The sequence below is a fragment of the Tachysurus vachellii genome, chromosome 20, assembly GCF_030014155.1.
Source record: "Tachysurus vachellii isolate PV-2020 chromosome 20, HZAU_Pvac_v1, whole genome shotgun sequence".
Taxonomy (NCBI): Eukaryota; Metazoa; Chordata; class Actinopteri; order Siluriformes; family Bagridae; genus Tachysurus; species Tachysurus vachellii.
This window is the reverse complement of record NC_083479.1, coordinates 21670978-21693477: the sequence shown is the minus strand read 5'-3', so window position 1 is coordinate 21693477 and position 22500 is coordinate 21670978. Positions and strand designations below refer to the sequence as shown.

The 22500-nt window shown below is 40.2% G+C and overlaps 1 protein-coding gene across 3 annotated transcripts in view; it reads left to right on the top strand.

Moving 5' to 3' along the window:
- Positions 1-22500, top strand: part of erbin (erbb2 interacting protein) — a 61824-nt gene that overhangs the window by 1147 nt on the left and 38177 nt on the right. The window contains exon 2 of one of the 3 annotated variants that reach the window (XM_060895396.1): positions 9682-9754. The exons of the other annotated variants lie outside the window; for them this stretch is intronic. The gene's annotated coding sequence lies outside the window, so the exon portion shown is untranslated. The remainder of the gene's footprint in view (positions 1-9681; positions 9755-22500) is intronic. 3 annotated transcript variants of the gene reach the window in all.

The window sequence follows — 22500 nt, the reverse complement described above, 5'->3', positions numbered from 1 at the left end:
ACTCTCTCACACACACACACACACAACACACACACCTCTCCAGTGTGTCGTTACTATGGCGCTGCTCTGTGTCTATATTTTCTTTAGAACTCGTATTTTTGTTGATTTTGTTTTTTGGATCTGATCAGTCTGACCTGTCTGATTGGTCTGATTAGTATCTTTGTGTGTTTGTTATTTATGAGCACATTATTATTATTATTATATAATCTCAGGTGAAGGTTTAATTCTCCTCTGGTTTATTTGTCACCATTTCCGGTTCAGATCATTTATCACCCTGCTGAAAGTTCCTGTCTACACAAGGACAATAAAGATAAACATTACTTACTACATTTATTCGGTGTAGTTGGTGACGGTGAGAACTGAGCGTCATCATCAGCACATTAATGTCCCTGTGTGGTGGAGTTCATGTTCATTAGTTATCTTAAACCTTAAGTATAAAGGTGTGTTTGTTGAACTCCAGTCGTTGATTAAACCTGTTTAAAATAAAATTGACTTAAATGAAAACCCAAACTTATTTATTACTTGTTATTTGTTCCAAAGCAGAGGCACAAACACGATGTGTTCCTTGTGAAACCTTCAGTGTGAAACCTCTAGTGCTTCACAAGGTTCTGGATTCTTTGATGATAAAAATCAGGTTGCAGGTTTTAAGCATTTATTTAACTCAGTTTTGTAGATAAACATTTCGCAGCACTCTGTACACATTCTAATTCCTTACATGGCTTGAGTCATTATTTTACTATTAAGATTACTTTATTTTTTTACACGTTTATTATCCGGTCTGCAGCAGTTATTTTTCCTGTCTGCACATAAACTCTAGATGACAGCCAGGGGTTTTAGTTTGTGTTTGTTTGTGTTTGTTGTTGGATTTGGCAGGTAATAGGATAAGGAAGCCTCAGAGGGATCACTGACACTTAGTACACTCATCCTCATGATGACTAATCCCTACTTTCTCCATCCACACGGATAGATCACCGTCACCTCTAAAACCTTAATGATGTAAAATCAGTGACATCTCAGCTCCTTTTACCCCAGGGATGTGTATCAGGCTTTAAGGACCGCTGCTCATTTAAACTTGTTTTTGTTGTTGCTTGTGTTTTTGTAAAACTGTTGTGTTATTATCTGGAATGGAGATGCGGAAGGAGCCACGCTGGAGGGTTAAACCTTCGTTATGATGAATAGACTGTTTGTTAGTTGTGTTTAGTGTTCAGTACAGTGATGAAGATTGTGTTCTAAGTTTTATGTATCCATGTTTTACTCTTGCAAATGAATAGCTAATGATTTTTTTCAGGTTCTTTACCCTGATTGATGGCACAGGTTTACATTAATGATGCACTTTGGTACCTTATTGTTGCTAGATTATATTTCCGTTGCTGGTTGCTGTTATTGGAGTGTAACTGCACCCCCAAGTGTTTCATTCTTGACAGACAGCAGCGAATTGTCTCTCTCACTTGGCTAGATCTTATTAATTACTGCAATGTTTACTGCTGACTAGAAACAATCTAATGATTGGTCAAACTTAGTGTTTGCCATGTGATGTTTATTCGGTGTCATCGCATATACACACAGGTAATTAGGGTTTGAGTGTCTACCACCTCATTGTATTTGATTATTATTAACAATTTTGAAGTTATTATTGTTAGTCTTTAAGCTCTTCACCTCCTCCTCCTCCTGCTCCTCTTCCTAACACAATGTTTAACACCGACCCTGACGTGTACAGATATCTGCTAAGAAAGTGTCGGTCTTTCTGATGTGTATCAGGTGTGTGATATGTGTGTTCTGTGCTCAGCTTCATTCTCACATTAGATTAGAAAAGCCAGCTAACTGTACTAACTACATTCACTCACCAGACACCAGCTGTTTACTTCCTTCCAAGCTTTATTTTTACAGATCTGTTCAATTTTGTTTGTGTAGCACTTATAACAATGGAAATAGTTGTAAAGAAGATTTACAGAAACCTGTAAATGCAGAATATGAATTTTGTATGTAGCCTAGTGGTGAAGGTGATGGATTACCAATTGGAAGGTTATGAGTTCGAATCCCATGTCCACTATGCTGCCACTGCCGGATCCCTTGACCAAGGTCCTTAACCCTCAATTGCTCAGTTGTATAAAATGATTAAAGGTTTCGGCCAAATGCTGTAAATGTAAATACTGTTCTGTAAAACATCAGTGTAATGTGATTTGAAGGTCAGCACACAGACTTTTACACTTCTGTTATAATGACATGAGGAAGTGGATAAATGACTGTAGAAAGTCACATGATGCATTCTGGGATCTGACTGGATGTTCTGTGATTCTCGACATGTAAAACTGCCTTATTGCTGACATGGTCATGCTCTGTGTGTGTTATTGTTGTCTTCATAACTCCATGACTCAAATAAAAACAGAAATAACTGTGGTGAGAAAATGAACATGTCTAACATGAATCAGTACGAGTGGCGTATAGAAGGACAAATAACACAAAGACGGACAGAGCATGAGCAGGTGTTTGTGGAGTGAATTGAGATGGTGTGAGTGTTTTATGTTTTGAGTTCATCTTCTAATCGAAATAGAAGAGAACTCGTGAAGAGAACAATTCTAGAGTTCTAAAGACACAAGACCAAATTTATAGCTGATTTCATTTCCTGTTTGTTAGTTTTGTTATTTGTGGTTGTCTAGTACAGAAGGGCTCAAGAAGCAGAAGAAGAACTAAACCCTTGATGAACTGTTTTTTATTTAATGTCTGATGTGTTTAACTTTCACAGCATTGTGATGTACATGGATTCTATAACTCCAACATGCACGCTTCTGTCACCTGTATGAATTAACTCACAAACCAGTTTCACAAACCATCTGCAGAATCCTTCAGACATGATTAATGAAAATATCAAAATAAATCACAGGTTATTTTAGTTAGGCAGTAAATGTCATCATTATGCAGATTTCCTTGTGAAATCATGTAGCATACGTAACTAGCTCACTCTATACATACGTTATTACAATACAATATGAGCTAAAACACAGGACTGGAGCGACTTCTTATAATTACACAGCTCTGCTTATTAACTGTTATTATGCACTATTAACTGATGTGGTAGCTCAGTGGTGTTGGACTTCTGACCGCAAGGTCATGGGTTCGTACCTCAGGACCAAGCTGCCACTGCTGGGCCCCTGAGCAAGGCCCTTAACCCTCAATTGCTCAGTTGTAAGTCACTCTGGATAAGTGTGTCTGCTGAATGCCGTAAATGTAAATTAACTGATTATTCTCAGTCAGTTAGTTAACAGGAGCCAATATCCAAGCATGTAATTAACTCCATATTATCTGTTATTATGTCAGGATTTAAAATTTAACCTTTTTGCTCTACGTGAGACAACATCTGAATAGAAAAGCATAGATATGTGAATAGAAAATATCCAGATGGGGAAGTCGTGGCCTAATGGTTAGAGAGTTTGACTCCTAACCCTAAGGTTGTGGGTTCGAGTCTCGGGCCGACATTACCATGACTGAGGTGCCCTTGAGCAAGGCACCGAACCCCCTCAACTGCTCCCACGGGAACCGCAGTGTTAACGGTGTGTGTGTGTGTGTTCACTGATGTGTGTGTGCACTTTGGATGGGTTAAATGCAGAGAACGATTTATGGTTGGGTCTCCACACTTAGCCGTACATCACGTAACTTTCACTTCACTTCAGATTAAAATCATCAGTTTAGTAAAAAGCAAAAGGTTACTGAAAAACTATATGTATGTATGTATATATACACAGTGGTGCGAAAAAGTGCTGGTCCCCTTCCTGATTTTTTTTGTATGTTTGTCACACTTTAAATGTTTCAGATAATCAATAAAGTTCACAATCAATAAATTACTTAAATAAGACCTGAGTGACAAAGTGATGTAGACCAGGGGATGTAGACCAAAAGATCCTCAAAAGCTACACATCATGCCAAGATCCAAAGAATTTCAGGAACAGGTGAGAAAGAAAGTAATTGAGATCTATCAGTCTGGAAAACGTTATAAAGCCATTTCTAAAGCTTTGGGACTCCAGTGAACCACAGTGAGAGCCGTTATACACAAATGGGGAAAACGCTGAACAGTGGTGAACCTTCCCAGGAGTCGCCAGCCGACCAAAATTACCCCAAGAGCAGCGACGACTCATCCAAGATGTCACAAAAGACTCCACAACAACATCCAAAGAACTGTAGAAGATGAAGTGAACTTGGGTTCTGCAGCAGGACAATGATCCAAAACACACCAGCAAGTCCACCTCTGAATGGCTGAAGAAAAACAAAATGAAGACTTTGGAGCGGCCGAGTCAAAGTCCTGACCTGAATCCTATTGAGATGCTGTGGTATGACCTTAAAAAGGCAGTTCATACTCGAAAAAACCCTCCAATGTGGCTGAATTACAACAATTCTGTAAAGATGAGTAGAATTCTACAAAAATGACTGTAACAGACTCGCTGTAACAGACTCATTACAAGTTATCACAAACGCTTTGTAGTTGTTGCTGCTAAGGACGGCCCAACCAGTTTAGGGGGCAAACACTTTTTCACACAGGGCCATGTGAGTTTTGTTTTCCCTTAATAATAAAAACCTTCATTTAAAAACTGCATGTTGTGTTTACTTGTTATCTTTAATATTTTAATTTGTTTGATGATCTGAAACATTAAAGTGTGACAAACATGCAAAGAAATACAAAATCAGGAAGGGGGCCAAGACTTTTTCACACCACTCTCTGTGTGTGTATATATTTGTATGAATATGTGTAATGTAGAGTGTTTTAAAACTGTTCTCTTGCGCACTGCTCATCATCTTTCATCACATTTCCTTTTTAACCTTTCTTCTGCTCCACAGTAGGGCTCTGGTAAGGAAAGACACTTTAGATTTATTATACTGTGTGTCTGTGTGTGTGTGTGTGTGTGTGTGTGTGTGTGTGTGTCTGTGTGTATGTGGACATAAGAGCTATGGAATGTTTCCATTAAAATGGGAAAGGCTGCTTCAGCTTTTTTCAGTGTAGCCTCTTTCTGTTCTTGATTGACTAGAGAAGAACTTTGATGTGGTCTTGTGCTGCTGTTCCTCAAGATTAAATGTGTGCTGGTTTCTGAGATTATAAAGCTTATTGGAGAACCTTAGCCGTACTATCAACTCCAATTAGTCTGCTTATTTTATACATCGTGCTTCTGCTGATACGTGATTGGCTAATTTCATGAATGTGGAATTAAGGTCATGATAAATTAAACTATCATAGTTTCTCTTTCTGTATCTAGATTCCACTGAAGATAAACAGGAAATGTAATGAAGAATGTACAATAAAAATCAAAGCACCAATCTTTGAGACTTTATATATGTCTGTGTGTTGTTTTGGGGTATATTTTGGAATATTCTGGCTTGGAGATGAAACAGGGTTTATATGTATTTGTGAATGTCATTAGGTCAGAGTTTAATTGTTCTCTGTTCAGCCGGTTGATCCTGATAACTCACAGTTCCACAGGAAGTCCTTGTAAGGAGAAATGCAGTTCTGATGATTAGAATTAAATTCTTGTTGTAATGTGTAGATTAAGTTCCCAAACATTTTGGTTAAACGACTCCAAATGTTCACGAATTCTCTGAGGCAGAGCTTTGAAAGCTCTACATTTATTAAAATTCCTAATATGTGATCTATCAAAACCTTTTTTGATCTCACTGTCAGGTGCATGTGTCACCTAATGACGAAAAACCAAAGGAATGTTATAGGAAACTATTTGATGCCGGGGTGGTGTGATGGCATTACACCCCACAACTAGCAGAAAAACCTGATTTATACTTCCTGTAGGAGCTTGCATGTGTGTGCAGAAGTAACAGTAACCTGTGTGTCATTGTTCACATACTCGCTGTGTATCTTGCGTACATCCGGGCAATTGTAATACAACATGACACGTCAGAGCAAAAACATCCCTGTCCATCAGGTTTCAGAGTCAAAACTGTGAAATGTTAATCACGCTTATAAGCTCTGTGTCTCTCAGAAATTTCTGCTGCTATCATGTTTGTTGTTACAGTTTGCATCCAGAGTCAAAAACTCTATCTTTACGTCTATCTTTAAGTATTCCCTAATCTAAAAAAATCCATCAGGATGGTGTAGGGCTGGGCGATACGGCTGAAAACTGTATCACGATATCAGTGTTTCATTTCGGTCGATATCGATGATTATTGATACTTTTATGACCCATTTAAAATAAGGACCAGGAGAAAAATCTATTACATTTAAACATTTTTATTTTAAACTTAACCTTCCTCTGATCGTAATCCCCTCAGTTATTAAGACAGAAATATCAACAACCAGGAAAACTCTAATAATTAAATGACAACGATATGGCGCAACCAAACTTGATACTGTTACATGATTGGCTGTTAGCGTGTCACTCCCTACATTGCTATGATACCAGAGAGCTAGTACCTTTGTTAATGCAACCGAACTTTCTTTGCAACCTCTGTTTTCTTCCGACGAAGAATAAAAAATCTCAAACGCTTTTATCAAACACATTTTTTATTGATATCGATCACGTGTCTATCGCGATACATATCGTTATTGTTTTATCGCCCAGCCCTAGGATGGTGCATAAAACACAGCATGCAGCATGAGAGCATTTTAAAACTCACATACTAACTGTAACAGGAAACCCGGTTAGTGTTAGTGCTCGGTAATGCCGTAGAATAGTGCATTGGTCTGTGATTAGAGATACTAGTTTATTCATGACCGTGTCAGGCGAAAGGCTAAAATTGAATATGCTGCTAATTTATGTGTGGCTTGTCTCTCATTAGCATTTCAAAATATTAGCACACAAAATCTGTCTTCTTTAGTTCGTATGTTAATTTGTTAAAAAAGAGACTCTATTTGTAAATCATGTGACCCCATGCGAGGTCACGACCCAGAGGGCTGGAGCCCTCTGGTGCAGTGTGTGTTTAACATCACTGTGGTGTTCACTACCTCCTTTCTGCGAGGCTGGAGCACTGAGGCTTTTGACTCATGACATTGAATCTGTAATGTCTAAAAATAAATACACAGTTAAAATAAGTCTCATAGCTGCAGCTCCATGAATATGTTTTTAATGTTACTCTCTCTCTGTGTGTGTGTGTGTGTGTGTGTGTGTGTGTTTGTTTTCTGAAACTGAGGAGTGTTAAGATCATTAGCTACAAGCTCGTCCTCATTCTGAGCTCCAGGCTGAACTTCACTTGCCCATGACACATATCCGCTTTAGTTCTACACTGCTGTGTGGAAACATCTTCCTCCTGTTTACACACTTTGCAGACACACACACACACACACACACACACACACATGTACACATACACACGTGCGTTCTGATTCTGTTTGTCCTCAGGTTGTTGTTTGACTGGATTCTTCACCCTCACTGTTCCTCTCTTGTGGTGTTGGGAGAATTTCAGTGTCAGGCTCATGAGCTGGTTGCTGACCTGCTGTCATCATCATTATGAACATGTTCACATTGTGTCACAACCAAGAGTGTATGCAGTCTGCTGCTTCTGGAATCTATAGCTGCGAGTCAGACTTTGTGTGTTTCCATCTGTGTGTGTGTCAGACAGGGATGATATCCATTCAGAGGTGCCAACGTTTACGGATCATCCCGTTGGGACCCGTTGCTGTGGTGAAACAGGAGACACTAAAGAGAAAAAATAGACAAATTGTACTGACCAAAGATACCCTGTTATCTCCTGTCTCAAGACTGAGGCTCATAAACCCCCAGGTCAAAGTTCATTCAGATAACGTGTCTCTGTAGTGAGACTCAAGTCTCTCATCCAAGATTTGTCTTCCTGAATCATGACGTATGTGTCTTTCACAGCAAAACAACAAACTGCCAGTCAATTATTTACACTGCTTCCTGATCAGTACAGTAATAAATGGCTGTGTGATGTTCCACAGTTAACCACAAATGATTAGAAATGCTAAATACACAATAGTCAAGTAAAACTTTGCACTGATCCTCTCCTCTCTCGTCCTGACTTGTCTCATGCAGCTTGGAGCTCACGGGGTGTGTCTCTGCTAATTTTGAATCCTCTTCCTTCTGGGAATGAGCTTAGAGTGTGCGCTGTGACCTTTGACCTGTATGCCAGCCAACAATGTTCTGTTGCAGGCTCACACACAGTTTATGGAGGCTTGTGAACATATGAGCTCTGGAATGTGTCTTTATCAGCGCTGTTGTGTTTACTAAAGTCCTAAAGCATACACGGTGAAATGTCCTCACACGTGGCTGAATGCTTTTACTCTGCTCCATGAAACACGAATGCGTAAACACGGCACAGTCGGTTTTTACTCTCTGCAATCTGGACGCAAAAATATCAGAAACTATTTTATGTACAGTGCAGAAAACACATGTCTGTTTAACACACCATTCACATGTTGACGGGAAAAAAATATATTACTTTAACGAGGAACTAGTGACAGAAACAGGGCTGTGATGAGGGACATCTTCATTTCACCCGTTTTATTTCCATTTTATTTTACATACAAAATTTGACATTAACATTTTCATGTCACACATCCTGGCTCTATATCTGACTAAATTAATCACAGCATTGACTGTGTTCAGCATTAATGAGTACACATTGACAGATTTCTCAGAAAAACCTCCATTTTGCTTTAAGAAGAGAAATCATTTGTAATTAACAGGAATTAACCAGCAGATGAATCTAATCAATCAACCCAAAGGTGGCCACAGGATAATTAAAGTGGTATTTATGAGAGAAAATCCAATCCCATATAATGCTGACAAAATAGCAGCACATGGAAAAGAAATGTTACAAGACCCGAGGAAGATAATTTCTTTGCCAAAAGAAAATTATTAAAGCATTGTTAACACCTCGTTAAGAGTGTTTCATGATGAGGGAAGAAAATCTCCATACAAGTTCAGCACAGTTGGCTAAATCATTAGAAAGTCAAACTGTTGTGAGTGTTTCCCGTGACCCCATACGACGTACACTGCAGAGGAGCCGCATGCATGACCGTCACCCACGAAGAAAGCCACTGCTGAAGCCCAAGCACAATAAACCCTTCTAGAATTTGCCAGGGTTTGTGTAGACAAAGGTGAAGACTACGGGGTGCAACAGTAAAGCATGGCGTGGCAGTGTTCTTGTGTGGGGTCGCATGAGTGCCGCAGATGTCGGGGCGTTGCATTTCATAGATGGCATCGTGAATTTACAGACATACTGTGAAATACTGAAAGAGAAGATGCTACCATCACTCTGTGCCCAAGGTCACTGGGCACACGTTTAACATGATAATGACCCAAAACATACATCTAAGACCACTGGTTCATTTCTGAGGAGGAACAGGGGAAAAGTGATTCAGTGGCAAAGCATGTCACCAGACCTCAACCCAGCAGAACACTTATGGTGCATTCTGAAGAGACAAGAAGCTCATTCTCCATCCAGCATCCAGGATCTGAAAGTGTCCATACATCAAGAATGGAAAAACAATAGATGTAGCTGTATGTCATCAACTCGTTTATTCAATATCTAGAAGAATTGGTGCTGTTCTTAAAAATCAAGGAGTCCATACAAAATATTAGATTTAGTTACATTTGGTTTTGTTGTATGATTTATAATGATTTGTTGTAATCATGTATTATTTTTCTTAGTCTAAAGATGTTAGGTGACAACACTCTTGTGGTCATAAACAAATTACATGAAAAAAAACCCTAAATTTGTTCCTCTAAGGTTTTTGAGCTGTTGATTTCTTCACCGTTGTTGGATGTCTGTTCATCTGCTGACTGAGATCATAAATGAGAAGGTATGAGAGCTTTTGTCTTTCTCCTGCAGTCTCTGTGGACCAGTGTGACTTTATAAGCATCCTGGAGCTTTTGATTCACCAAGATTAATTTCACTGTGATATTAGTCTAAGATTATGACCTGATGATTGAGTTTAGTGTGAGCTGAGACACTGAGTGAGACTTTACTGTGAGACTCGTGTATATTAGAGAGTTTATATTATATTCCAGCATCTCTCGCTTCACCTGTGCTCAACACTGGGGTGGCTTTTAGTGTGCAGCTGTAATAAAATTTGTAATAAAAAGCTGAATGATTAGAGAGCGTTGGTGCTCTTCCCTGGTTTAATAAGGTGCTGTAAACTGAGTATTCGACTCTGCTGCTGAACAGATTATTCTGCTCTCCATGCTCGAGTGATCTCTGCCATAAGTACAGTATGTGTTGTGTTAACCTCCATTCCTGAACAGGAAGTCCACACACACACACACACACACACACACACACACACACACACACACACACACCATAGATGTTTTGTCTGTGTGGAGTGTGTAACAGTACGTGAACACGGTTTCCATTAGAGACACGTGATTGGACACCGAATTGGTTTAACTTTCTCTTTAAACTCCAGCTTCTAACCAATCTCCTCTGAGATCAGAAAAATGAGAGCCGCCAGATTAGCGGTCAGAATTTTATTTTTAAATATAAAATCAGTGAGATTTCTGACAGCAGGACTGAGGAGGGAAGTAGAGACGATGAGAGTGACATCATCCTGACATCAAGTGCTTATTCATTATCAGCGCTCTTTTCACTACAAAAGCCAGGAATTCTCAGCTGAAGATTTGGCTTTTCTGCAAAATGTGGGAAAAGCCTTTAACAATTAAAAAGTGAAAACTTTACATGTTAATGGTCCAGAAAGTTAGAAAATAAATTCATACATCATGTTCAAACAGTTTAACAGTTTAAAGGTATGTGGAAGCGTTTCAGATCAGAAGGATTGATGTTAATGTGTTTAGCACTTCAGCAAGTGGAAGTATTTATAAACCTCTTGTAAAATGTATTGAGTATTTCCTATTCTAAGATAACAACAAAACAAATATAAGCTTATTAAACATATTTCTAGACATTTTTACTTATTTCATGTTTTAAAAGTTTCTTCATGGAGAAATAAATGCTTCAAGTGTGTAAACTAATCTACCAACAGAGCATCAAGCATTAAACGTGTTATAAATGAATAACCTTGTTTGTAAACGTTTATAAACAAGATAAATAATCTTATATTTGCTTTACTATAACTGTAGTATAACTTTCAATAAATGAAACATTGCATCCAGCAACATTTAAGGACGAGTCTGTGGCATAAACCTTCAAATTCTGCATGAATTTCTCACAGGATCCAGTCCAGTTAACCCTGTGTGTGTGTCTGTGTGTCTCGGTGTGTGTGTGTGAGAGACTAGCAGTAAAAGTCAACATTAGTAAATGCCCCATTTAACCACTCTTATTTGTGACATACAGCAGTGTGGCCGCCGCTCCTCCTCCTCCTGCGATCAGGCCGTTAGATTTTAGCCCGTTAGCATCTCTGCAGAGCTGCCAGGTGTCAAGCATGTTACATAAACAGTCTGTCTTTTTGTTTTGCTGGGACGTTGGCCGAGCATCACCATGGATCTGTGAAGTGTTTTGGCACAGTTTCCTGCTTGGCACTGAGGCACTGCCCGGAAACTAGCAGCACTTAAGCGGTCCAGTGTGTATGTGAAGACTGACTGAGGAGTAGTGAGAGATCCTGAATGGCCTGAAGTCCAGCGGGTGTCCGATCTGTCCCTGTATGATGTTTGCTGTGTTTCATGACTCTCTTGGCATTGATTTTCCTTTTGGACTTTTCTCCTTGTCCAGGCTCCAACATCGAGTCTTTATGGATTTAGATGGCAGCTGGCAAGCATTTAAGTGGGATGTGTTTGCATTCAGTGGGTTCACTCGAGTGAGAGACTCTTTCCTCATGTAACACTGGAGCAACACTGAAGCTCCAGAAAGTACTCGCATACACAGCATGCTGTCCATGCCTTAGTGATCATGCACTGAAATTAAATTCTTGCCGAGTCAGAAACCAGACTGAATCCGAGTGAGAGTGAGCGCTCGTGCTCTCCCATGGTGAAGAGATGCTCCAGTCAATGTGTCACTGCACACGAGGCAAAAGTGTTGGCAGTATGACCAGTGTTCAAAAATTTCTAAAGTGGATTTTAAAGGCACTCATTTTCAAACCTGAGTAATTCTTTAAAAATCATTTGGAGGAAAGTTTGACATCTTTAGATTTCTCTAATGCAAGTAATGTGCCATGTTTCATCATATAATCAATAAAAATAGCATCTCTGAGAAATGTCTGAGAAATATCATCTCAGCAGTAAGCACACTGATTTACTGTCATTTATTTACTTTTTGAATTTAAAAAGAGTTAAAGGAGTAAAGCTACAGTTTTATTACAGAACGATAAGGGTACCGTACGGGTCGGGTAGTACCAGTAAACGGTGCAGTACATATGAGGAGGTGTGAGCGGGTGGGTTGATGATAGAGGGATTGTGCAGCAGAGCAGATTGGATAATAACACAGCAGTAGCAGAAGTAACACTGGGGTCTGCCTGCTATGGCTGTGAACATCATCAAGGACAAACGTAAAATAAGAAACCAAAGCGCTGACATCCAGCTAAATCACACATCTGCTAATCATTTTATTCACAGACTCCTACTTTTGTTATCTCTGGATCTCCGAGAAGTCGCTCATGCCCACTGTGTGTTTCTTACCGTGTTCCTCTCCATGCTACACTTCTGTCCTGCTGTCAGTCATCCTGATAGTGTGAATTATCACATGCTTCTTACATGACATTGTCATATCATCTTCCCAACAGAACCGTCCACACCCATCACCTGTCCATGAAATATCACAGAGAGAAACAGCATAGAAATCAGATTCCTCAGGCTTCTTGTTGTACACCTGAAGGCTTAATGGAGAGCGGTGAGGCATTGCGTGGTGTCTGGGTGAACGTCAGAGCTGCTGATGGCTTGTCTACAGACCAATAAATTACAAACGTCTCTCAGCGCTGAGCTGCTCGTCCATCTCTGTCCATCCTGCTCCATCCTCAGTGATGAGGAATATTAATCACTCCACCCAGCTCACGCATCTGTGCGCTAACCAACATCACACTCCTAACTGCTCACACGTCAACCACAGGCCTGTGCTGAGGGAGCACTGATTAGTTTTTAGTTTACCCTCAGGACAACGTGCACATGTGTGTGTGTGTAAGCCTTTGATAAAGCATTTTCACTATAATATATGCCTGAACTTGAGGAAAAATAGTAATAATTTGTAGGTTCATATTTCTAAAAACTAGTGAAGGATTAAAAGCTCCTCTGTAAATTTGGTGTCGTTAAAAGCATCAGCATGAATATACATGACTATGCAAATTTGAAAACAACTTTCCCCCATGTCCTCCTGCCATGTCATTTACCACTAATATCAATAAAATTATCTCGCTTAAATTTTTCAGTAGCAGTATATAGCGTTACCATGACAACCACTTTCTGCACATAATGTGTGTTCCAACACGTAGGTTCTGTGGCTAAGTGTTCCTGCTTTGTCTCCCAAATTGTGTGCATAGCTGGATCGTTATAAACACACTTTGAGCTCATATGTAGCCCCACCATATAAATGATTTATTATTGTTTTATTGTGTTTGATTCCAGAGCAGGGAAGTAACCCAGCCACAAAGGAGTTAACTCTTAGTTTCGGTCCAACCCCAGATAAAATGGGAGGGTTGCATGTAAAGGCTTCCGTGTAAAACCTGTTCCAATCAAATGTGACCAGATGATTTGCTGTGAGCAGCCGAAAGAACATCATAATTGTTGGGGCTGTTTTAAAAAGAATTGTGAATCTATTGTGAATATTCAAATCTTTGAATCAGAATCAGAATCAGCAAACAAAACTATTTTCAGAAGGGATTCACAAAGTCTGATTTTTATTAGTGTTTATTGGAGGATTTCTTGGGAACCGAAACACAGAATCCCTCGTTAATGAGTTCACCCGTGTGCCCAGTTTCCTCTGTTGAGTAACACTGTAATACACACACCAAGCTGTATGTCAAGTCACCAATAGTCAAAACACACCCGGCGTTTTGTCAGATGTTTGGAGTGTTTACATGTGCTGGCACTTTGTGTTGGAAAAGGGTGACACGGGCACGGCTCCAAGGTTGGAACTGGGGACGAGATGAAAGGATCCCGGAAAACTGTATGGAAGTGTTTATGGTGTTGGGAGACTGAAGACGTTCCCCAGCACTCGTTCCACAAGCTTCTGTTTTTCCTCCAATTAATCCTCCGCTGCTCCCTCACTGCTCTCTTGCTGCTGTCTGGATTGAGAAGCACATTAGTGTCCTTTTGGTTATTGTCCCAAACTGACGATGTGGATTGGAGTGTTTCCACTGCTCTCACGCCACACTCGGCTCATCGGGGACAGAAAAGCAAGAGATTCTGTCTGTCACCTTTAATGGAATGAATATGTCTGCCTGACTTCTGTCTCGTAAAGCTTCTGTCTCACTTTTAGTCTCTCTGTGAGACTGTCTCTCACAACAGGGGGTCTCACTTCCTGCAGTACAGTATGGCTCTTCTCTGCAGACACTTCATAGGCACTATGTCAATGTCTCAATAACACTCCGAGTAGCAGAGACATGAGAGCATGTGAAACCTCCTGACTGGTTTAACTGCATTTCCGTCTTTGCATCGCTGCGTCAAAGATGTACAGTTTGTTCAGAGGTGGTCATTTTGTTACAGTTTGTTCAGTGGTGTTCATTTTGTTACACTTTGTTCAGTGGTGTTCATTTTGTTACAGTTTGTTCAGACATGTTCATTTTGTTGCGTTGAGTTCAGAACTTAGAGCAGTTTCTATACTACAACAATTGATGTCTTGTTTATTATTTCACTCTGTTGTGTGTTGGTTAATACTTATGAGTTATTTATGAGTGTCAGTCAGAGCTGAACACAGCAGAGTGGAATCTCACGTCCTGTCACACAAACTCTGATCACTGCAGCATCGAGGAAAATATCTGCATTTGTGCTTGTGTGAATTTGGTTCATCTTCCTGCCACCATATCCTGTCACCATTCTCTCTCTCTCTGTCTCTCTCTCACACACACACACAAACTCACACACACAAACTCACACACTCAAACTCACACTCTCACACTCGTACTCACACTCACACACTCTCACACTCACTCTCACAGTCACTCACACTCACTCACACTCTCACACACACTCTCACACTCACTCTCACACTCATATTCATACTCACACACACACACACACACACACACACACACACACACAAACTCACACACTCAAACTCACACTCACTCACACACTCTCACACACTCTCACACTCACTCACACTCTCACACACTCACTCTCACACTCATACTCGCACACTCACTCACACTCTCATACTCACACACTCATACACACACACACACACACACACACGTACACACACACTAGACTAATGCAGTCAGTAGTACAGTTGACACGTTTTGATTATAATTGAATTTACAATAGATGATCATTTTCTCTCCTAAAAGCAGTTTTTGCAGTTAAAGAAAAAAACACTTTCAGACTCTATTGTGTTTTTTTTGTTTTTTTTTAACTTAGAGAGTGGTTTATTACCTTTTTAAGAGACTATAGTATTGTTTCCCATATTTTCAGTGCTATCTGAGAGAGCGAGAGAGAGAGGAGAGAGAGAGAGGAGAGAGACAGAATTCTCTCACATGGGCCGACTGAGTGACGTGTTGCTTTATTTGTTGGTGTTGACTCTGATCGGTTGATTTTGACATTTTAACATCTGGGCCACAGGACTAAGCAGCTCACTGGAGCTTTGACTCGACTCGCTAAAGAGGATCTGATCATTTTTGTGTTAAGGAGTCTCTGTTCCTACATTAGCAAGTTTTCCTCCACACCAGCTTGTGTTTCTGTTAAACTGAACACTGCTGTTAGTGCTAATCTCACATAGCCTTATGGGTAATGCATGTGTTGTCATGAAGGTCTCGTATCCCAGTGTTGCATTAATCATGCCGTGTAATGTCTCTCTTACAGTATGTTTAGGAAACAGAGCAACATACGCCATCACAATTACCTTCACAGGCAGAGTTTCACCCTGTCTGTCTGTCTGTGTGTGTGTCTGTCTGTGTGTGTGTCTGTCTGTGTGTGTGTCTGTCTGTGTGTGTGTCTGTCTGTGTGTCTGTCTGTCTGTCTGTGTGTGTGTCTGTCTGTGTGTGTGTCTGTCTGTCTGTGTGTGTGTCTGTGTCTGTCTGTGTCTGTGTGTGTCTGTCTGTGTGTGTGTCTGTCTGTGTGTGTGTCTGTCTGTGTGTGTGTCTGTCTGTCTGTGTGTGTGTCTGTCTGTCTGTGTGTGTGTCTGTCTGTCTGTGTGTGTGTCTGTGTGTGTGTCTGTGTGTCTGTCTGTGTGTGTGTCTGTCTGTGTGTGTGTCTGTCTGTGTGTGTGTCTGTCTGTGTGTGTGTCTGTGTGTGTCTGTGTCTGTCTGTGTGTGTGTGTGTGTCTGTCTGTGTGTGTGTCTGTCTGTGTGTGTCTGTCTGTGTGTGTGTCTGTCTGTGTGTGTGTCTGTCTGTGTGTGTGTCTGTCTGTGTGTGTCTGTCTGTCTGTGTGTGTGTCTGTCTGTGTGTGTGTCTGTCTGTGTATGTGTCTGTCTGTGTGTCTGTCTGTGTGTGTCTGTGTCGGTCTGTGTGTGTCTGTGTCGGTCTGTGTGTGTCTGTGTCTGTCTGTGTGTGTCTGTCTGTGTGTGTCTGTGTCTGTGTGTGTGTGTCTGTCTGTGTGTGTGTGTGTGTCTGTGTGTGTGTCTGTGTGTGTGTCTGTCTGTGTGTGTGTCTGTCTGTGTGTGTGTCTGTCTGTGTGTGTGTGTCTGTCTGTGTGTGTGTCTGTCTGTCTGTGTGTGTGTGTGTGTGTGTCTGTCTGTGTGTGTGTGTCTGTCTGTGTGTGTGTGTGTCTGTCTGTGTGTGTGTCTGTCTGTGTGTGTGTCTCTCTGCGTGTGTGTCTCTCTGCGTGTGTGTCTCTCTGCGTGTGTGTCTGTCTCTGTGTGTGTGTGTGTCTGTGTGTGTGTGTGTGTGTGTGTGTGTGTCTGTGTGTGTGTATCAAGGCCAAACTGTAGATGCTAATGAGGCACATTGAGTGTACTAATGAGTAGTTTTTAAATAGAGCTGGAGAACAAAGATGGTTGACGTCATTGATGTTTCCTGTCTTTCTCTTCAAATGTGAAACGTGAAGCTGAGTTTTGAGCTGTAGTGCTGCAACTTTGCTCATTAACTCACTCACTTGTCATTTATTTAAACCACCATTTATTTTTCTCAGATATTTATAAAAATGTTTCTTGTCTTATTTTCTCTTTTACTTTCTCTCTCTTTCTTGTCCTTTTCTATCTCTTGTTATTTTGAGATGTAAGATTATAATTTTAGATGTTAGTTTTAAATGTTTTAAATATGTAATTCTCCCAGGAACATTTTTCATCCATTTGTGATCTCTGATGATGTTCTAAGAGAAGATAAGACCCACTTCCTGGATAAAGAGACGGTGTGTGCGTGTGTGTGCGCACAATTACAGTGAAACATTGAGTGTTCAAATTATATAATCAAATTTGATGACCTCTCCACACTTTATAAAAAAGTACTCTTTCACTCGTCCTCATGAATTATTATTATTATGTATTGAGGTCACTGAAATCGGACTACAGGTTATTATAAAGCTTTATGTTTAACTACTATAACACCTAACAAGGTCTCTGATATAGAGAGAAGGCAGAGAAGTGGAAGTCATCTTCACTCCTCTATCATTCTCTCATTGAAGTGTACCTACAAACCTCCTCTTGTGCACACACACACACACACACACACACACAAAGTGGGGAGCGAGCATCCTTTAATCTAAGATGACTAGATTAAAGACCTACTCTTGAACACCTACACACATGCACTCACTCTCACACTATTCTGTCTCTTATTCTACACAGATATATCACACACACACACACACACACACACACACACTGATCAGTTGTATAATCAGACAGTGTTTTGGTGTTTTTTGTGTGTATAGCTAATCTGGGCTAGTTTTGTTAGCTTTAGCAATATAGCTCCAGTTTGCTTTGGTGTATACTCCGTGTGTGTGTCGTTTCTGGATGTCAGATGTTCAGGTTGTTAGTGATTGTAGGCTTTAAAACAGGAAGCATGCAGGATTTATCTGCTGTGTTAAAATCATGGTCTATTGGTGTGTGTTACTGCTTTTATGGGATTAGTGTGTATCTAAACGCTTCTGTGTAGTAATCAAACAGTTTTTTGTGTTTAAATTCTCAAATCTGATTGGTCAGAAGTTCAGCAATATCAAGAGACAAGAAGTTTTTGTCATTTCGACCACATAAACATGACTCAGTACACAGTGAAATAAACCATGATGCTACAGAAAACAACACCGAGATAAGGACCTTAGTCCAAGCCACATAAAGTGCAACATGTGTAACATAGTGCAGTTCAGACAGACAATACACAGCAAGACAAGTACACAAAGTACACAAAATAGCACTGACCAGTGTGCATACTGTATATTATTACATAAGTAATAAGTACACAACACTGATAACGAAATGTACATGCTAACATTAGTGCTCTCATAACAAAGTACAGGCATCTGTTAATAAAGTGAAGACACATGATGCTTTCTTTACTTGCCCTGTGTACCATCTTCCTGTGTCTCATTCACTAGTCTTCAGTAAGAGCTTTTACCTTCATCAGGATGGCAGGACTGATTACATCACCGACCTCTGACCTCCGTTATGAGGAACCTTCAGGGATAGTAATCTGAGCTGAACACTTCTGGCCTTGCAGGTTTTTATATTTTATTTATATAGGTTTAAAACCAACACATGACAAAATTACATGAATTCACTGAATTGATAAGTAAAAAAGCTGAAAGAGTTGATTTTGTTTTGATTCAGTGAGAAGTAAAATTTAGAGTTTATAAGTCACTTATTTAGTTTGTTAGTTTATTATTTTATTAGCAGGTTTTCTGGCTGACCTCTGACCTTTTAAAAGGAATCCTCATAAGCCTTTAGCCTGGTGACAGCATGAATGTGTTCTCCTGTAAAGGTGTCTCATGAGGGTTCATGTTTTTGGTATAAACAGAACCACAGTGTTTACCTAAAAGTCATCAGATTAGCTTTAGTGTGCTGCTGTTAGCACCACACCACTACACGTCAGCCCTTAAACAGCCCTGCAGCTTCCAACACGACACAAGCACAGAAAACACAACGCATCGGGTTTTCTCCTCAGCTCATGAATCGGAGCTCCCAGCGGGAGGAAGACACCACTCTGAGAGTGTAGATCAGATTACATGGCCTCGTTTCGCATCTGGATCTCCAGGACAATGGAGGCTTTTGTTTCCCTTGCTTGCTTAAACCACTGAGCTTTCAGGAGAACAGTGAGAACCAAAACCATGGGGCGAGAAAACCGGAGGAGCAGGTTCCTCTGCCCTCGATACCGATACCATGGTGTTTTTGCCCCACCCTTTACAGAAGGATTCACACACGTTGATGTGGATGCTGTTGTGAAAACCATACCAGAGGAGAGCTGCTTGTGTTCAAGGTGTCAGCTGGAGTTTTATTTCACCGCTGATGATATTAGATCACTTCATCTATCTCTGTACCGCAACATCTGCTTTCATTTACAATTAAAGAGCATTTTTAAATAACAATATAATTAGAAGTTTATAAGTTTTTTGTAAAAAAAAAAGTAATTTTTAAAATGTAACTCCACGTTTTCTCCTTTTAGTTCTGTGTGCATTCTTTCATTTTAATACAGTTGATTTTCTGTGAAGGCATGATATTTTAATTCACATTTTGAATCTTTAAAATGTTTTAATGTTAATGTCTTTTTAGTTTACACTTTTTTCTGCCTTTAGGTTTCCCTTAGATTGAGACATTTGTATTATTAAAAACATTTTTCATTTAATTTTCCTAGTCATATTTTCGAGTCTCTAGCAGGTGTTTTAAATGGAAGCCATTTGGAAATTGTTGTGTATCGCAGAATCGTTTTCATGCCTTGTGATTTTATTGTTTGTTTGTTTGTTATTTGTTTGTCGTATCGCTCGGTATATAATCGCCCAGCACGAGTCAGACCCTTGTTGAATTATTGAGAAGTGTGTCTGGAGGACAGAGAAATACACACGTCAACCTACACTGGTTGCCCTCTACACACACACGCTCACTCACCTCACGGCTGGACTCTGAGATGCCGACACCTGACCCACGCTACACTCACCACATTGGAACGAGTCTCATCCTAATAAGAGTGGAATAATTACACTGCCTCACTGTTCAGTCTGAGATTATGTACCTGCCTAATTTACTGTCGTCTGTCTGTCTCTTGGTGAGGTCTTTGTGCTGATGGTGATACACTCGGTCACACCATATGATTTTTTTGTATTCTTTCTCTCTCTCTTTTCCCCTCTCTCATTTTTTTTCTTTTTTTTTTCTTCTTCTATTTTTTCCCCAACAAGTTTTTTTGGCCTGACCACAAACATTTACAGTTTTGCCAAAGCGTTATGGCAATTTCTCTGCCTCACACTGCATGAGAGAGGATTTGGACTTGATCACTTCTATTTTTAATTCTTAAATTGGCCTAATGGTGCAGTTTTTGAGGATGATAATGCTCCTTTCTTGTGTCTATTTCTGTGCCTGGTTACCCAGACTGTGTGCTGAATCATCACACACATTTGAAGCTGAAGCAGCTGCTTCATGTCACAGCTCCATTAAAATCCCTGAACTTTCCATTTCGATTAATTGTGTGCTTGTGCATGCTCGTGTGTGTGTGCGCGTGTGTGCATGTGTACGTGCGTGTGTGTGTGTGCATGCTCTTGTGTGTGTGCAGGTATTTTGGCCCTGACTCTGTTTTCTGCAAGAGCATCCGTTACCATGGCAACAGCAGTAAGCAAATTGCTTTGTCTCTTTTACTGTGCATGGTGTGTGTGCGCGTGTGTGTGTGTGTGTGTGTGTGTGTGTATACACAGTGTCTGTAGAAATGCAGAAGTGATGAGTTCAGGCTTTTGAATTGTGGTTGATTTTAACTCTCATAGGAAGGTCTGTGACGTCTGATCAGATGCCTTTCTCTAACCACACAAAGTGTGTGTTGAGTTTTTTCTCTGGACAGTCACATTATGTTAAGGTATAGATTAGATGTCTAGTTTAGTTGATGGTCAGTTTTGTGGTCTGACCTCTGGATAAATCTGCACACAGAATCTTAAAGTGAACATTGTTTATATTTGTGATTGTTGCACATCTGCAGTGTAGGCGCTTGTGTTCAGTACACCATCATCCTCTCACTCTGTAACTGATGCTGACTGATTATTACTCGAGGACTTGTGTAGCCTGCAGCCAGTGTATGCCAGTTCTGTATTTATTTTACACACACACACATACAGCATGATCACTATCAGCTAACTTTGAAAGTGTGTGTGTGTTTGTGCGGGTAAACAGCTGATATGTGTATCTGCAGAATAATAATCGCTTGAATAAGTATTTCAGAGTCTGTGAAAAACTAATGGGTCATCTTCCTATGAAATCCACGTGGAGACATGTGTATTGTGTTTGTCTGTGATTGTGGACACAGAACACCATGAAAATAAACTGTTTATTATCTAAAGTGAAGTGTCTTTACACACACATGTATACATGCAGATGAGATATACCAGGTTGTGTGATAGAGTGTGTTGCTCTCAAAGTGCGCTCGTGACTCCAAATTCTCATTAGTACATTCACTTCCTGTTTCAGTGTATTTACTTAATAATAATAATACAATGTGTATGTGTGTCTGTGTATGTGTGTATGTATGTATGTATGTATGTGTGTCTGTGTATGTGTGTCTGTGTATGTGTGTATGTGTATGTGTGTATGTATGTATGTGTGTGTGTGTTTTTTTAATGATTAAATCTGTCCGTGTCATAGACAACCTGTCTGAGATGTGTCACTTTTCAGGGATGTTTATTTTATACAGCATACAGGGTTGGTGTGTTTGTTTACACTGTAATATTACACACACACACACACACACACACACACACACACACACACACACACACACCGTATAAGTGTTTTAATGGTCCTGTCATCAGCTGTGTGTTGACCTGAGTGCCTTTAGTGGAGAAGCTGATCTCTCTGTAAATCCAGATGACTGTTGGTCTCATCACCTGGCCATGAGTTTCAGCATCAAGATCTACTAGATTTGTCTGTACTACTTTAAACAACTCAGTGTTTTTTTTTTTTTTTGGGGGGGGGGGGGGGGGACATGGGGGGAAGAGGAAATTGGAGGCAAAATGCAGTTTATTTTTGGTTTTGCTTTTCATAGTCACTGTTTAACTACATACTCACACACTCACTCACACACACACATACACACATACTCACTCACTCACTCACACACAGACACACATACTCACTCACTCACTCACTCACACACAGACACACATACTCACTCACTCACTCACTCACACATACACACATACTCACTCACTCACTCACACACAGACACACATACTCACTCACACACTCACTCACACACACACATACACACATACTCACTCACTCACACACAGACACACACACATACTCACACACTCACTCACTCACACACACACATACACACATACTCACTCACTCACTCACACACAGACACACATACTCACTCA